General features: G+C 38.2%; 1 pseudogene; it reads left to right on the top strand.

Moving 5' to 3' along the window:
- The first annotated feature begins 1,821 nt into the window (after positions 1 to 1,821).
- Positions 1,822 to 2,524, top strand: LOC123936603 (annotated as a pseudogene).
- Positions 2,525 to 2,949: the final 425 nt, after the last annotated feature.

The raw sequence follows: 2,949 nt of genomic DNA, 5'->3' as shown, positions 1-2,949 counted from the left end.
AGGGGATTAAAAACAGGTTCTGAAAAAAAAAAAGAAAAAAAAAGAAAAAAATTTAAAAAATAAAACAAATAAAAAAATATAAAAAAGAAAGAAAAAAATATATATATTTAGATGAACTAGTCAAAAAACGTTAAAAAAGAAAGGGTAAAAGTTTTAAAAAATTTAGCAGAAGAAGAAAAAAGAAAAAAGAAAAAAAATTGAAAAAAGAAAAAAAAAATTTGAAGTAGCTGCAAGACTAAAGAATCATGGGGAGAAAGCTAAAAGACAACTGACAGAGTGGGAGAAGATATTTGCAAACGACATATCAGATAAAGGGCTAGTATCCAAAATCTATAAAGAACTTAGCAAACTCAACACCCAAAGAACAAACAATCCAATCAAGAAATGGGCAGAGGACAAGAACAGACATTTCTGCAAAGAAGACATCCAGAAGGCCAACAGACACATGAAAAAGTGCTCCACGTCACTCGGCATTAAGGAAATACAAATCAAAACCACAATGAGATATCACCTCACACCAGTCAGAATGGCTAAAATTAACAAGTCAGGAAATGACAGATGCTGGCGAGGATGTGGAGAAAGGGGAACCCTCCTCCACTGTTGGTGGGAATGCAAGCTGGTGCAACCACTCTGGAAAACAGCATGGAGGTTCCTCAAAATGTTGAAAATAGAACTACCCTATGACCCAGCAATTGCACTACTGGGTATTTACCCTAAAGATACAAACATAGTGATCCGAAGGGGCACGTGTACCCGAATGTTTATAGCAGCAATGTCTACAATAGCCAAACTATGGAAAGAACCTAGATGTCCATCAACAGATGAATGGATAAAGAAGATGTGGTATATATACACAATGGAATACTATGCAGCCATCAAAAGAAATGAAATCATGCCATTTGCGACGATGTGGATGGAACTAGAGCGTATCATGCTTAGTGAAATAAGTCAATCGGAGAAAGACAACTATCATATGATCTCCCTGATATGAGGACATGGAGAAGCAACATGGGGGGTTAAGGGGATAGGAGAAGAATAAATGAAACAAGATGGGATTGGGAGGGAGACACACCATAAATGACTCTTAATCTCACAAAACAAACTGGGGGTTGCTGGGGGGAGGTGGGATTGGGAGAGGGGGAGGGGGCTATGGACATTGGGGAGGGTAAGTGCTATCGTGAGTGCTGTGAAGTGTGTAAACCTGGCGATTCACAGACCTGTACCCCTGGGGATAAAAATACATTATATGTTTATTAAAAAAAAAAAAAATTGGAAGGGGAGGCGAACCATAAGAGACTATGGACTCTGAAAAACAACCTGAGGGTTTTGAAGGGTCAGGGGTGGGAGGTTGGGGGAACAGGTGGTGGGTAATGGGGAGGGCACGTTTTGCATGGAGCACTGGGTGTTGTGCAAAAAGAATGAATACTGTTATGCTGAAAAAATGAATAAAATGGAAGAAAGTGCTTCCTCGCAAAAAAAAAAAAAAAAAAAAGAAGGCAGTGGACTGATATTTTCAGAGTCCTAACAAAACAAAACAAAACAAAACAAAACCAAAAAGCTGTCAACCAAGGTATTCTGTATCTGGCAAAACTGACCATCAAAAGTTAGGGGGAGGGGCACCTGGGTGGCTCAGTGGGTTAAAGCCTCTGCCTTTGGCTCAGGTTATGATTCCAGGGTCCTGGTATCGAGCCCCACATCAGGGTCTCTGCTCAGGAAGGAACCTGCTCCCTCCTCTCTCTCTGCCTGCCTCTCTGTCTACTTGTGATCTCTGTCTTTCAAGTAAATAAATTTAAAAAAATGTTAGGGGGAGGGCCAGGTATTATGGGACAGATCAGAAGTGTCATAACAATAAATGAGATAGACACCGACAACCTATATAAGGAACAGGTTCAACTCCTGGCAGAGATGTGTATCCTTGCTGATGAAAATGACCATGCAGCTGGGGCTGAGACCAAAAAGAATTGTCACCTAAATGAAAAGATTATTGCATTGAGCTTTTAGGATTTCCTTATTCAACACTGAAAATGAGTCCATGCTACAACAGAGATCAGAGGCTCAGACGCTAAAATTACCTTTCTAGGTTGTTTTACCAATACTTCTTGTAAGTAATAGAGGAAAGCTAGAAGAAAATGATGCTGGCTAGAGTAAGAAGAGCAGCACAGAGACATTTAAAGTCTGAACTATGAATTCCCATGAAAGAGGTTCCTCCAGAAGAATTAATTATCTAACACAAATTCACAGCAAGGCTCAATCAGGTTGTATCTGGAGGGAACATGAAATTGATTCATTTTGCTTGTGAGGAGAAATGTATTTTTCATTCCAGAGCCCAATGAGATTAAGAGCTATTAGTTATGCGTCAAAGGAAGAGATAAAAGAACTTCTGGTAAAGACAGCCAGCGGTGAATTTAGCGTAACTCCATGGTTTCAAATTATTGTGGAGCTTTTCCTCTTTAAGTGGCGGGAGAACGTAAGTCATTTGACTTAAGCTCATTTTGTTGACCATGAGAAAATACATAGAATGTGAATGTGGAGAGGAGCAGTTAATAAAATACTGAAAAATTTCTCTGCTTAGTAAAGTTAACATGATTTTTAAAAATTTGTTTCCTTAGGAACTCTCATTTAAAACATTGATACTTTACAACAACTATTTGTGTGGAAAACATAACCAACTTCTTAATTTTATATCACACACCAAATATGTGTGCATTGCTATTTGTAAAAGACATTTATGAGAGGTTATTGTAAAAAAGAGAGAGGGAGAGAGAGAGAGAGATTAATTTAATTTAGCCTAAGCACATGGTCCTAACAAACTCGAACAGATAAGTGAAGCTCTTCATTTTTTATACATTGTGATAAACACTGTTGGTGCACAATGAAGCAGTTTGCTCTTTGCCAAATGATGTATAAGTCATTAAATTTTTATCATACTCTAAAAAAAATGTGAGGGAT

Source organism: Meles meles, unplaced genomic scaffold, assembly GCF_922984935.1.
Source record: "Meles meles unplaced genomic scaffold, mMelMel3.1 paternal haplotype, whole genome shotgun sequence".
In the NCBI taxonomy this organism is placed as follows: Eukaryota; Metazoa; Chordata; class Mammalia; order Carnivora; family Mustelidae; genus Meles; species Meles meles.
This window is presented reverse-complemented; position numbering and strand designations above follow the sequence as displayed.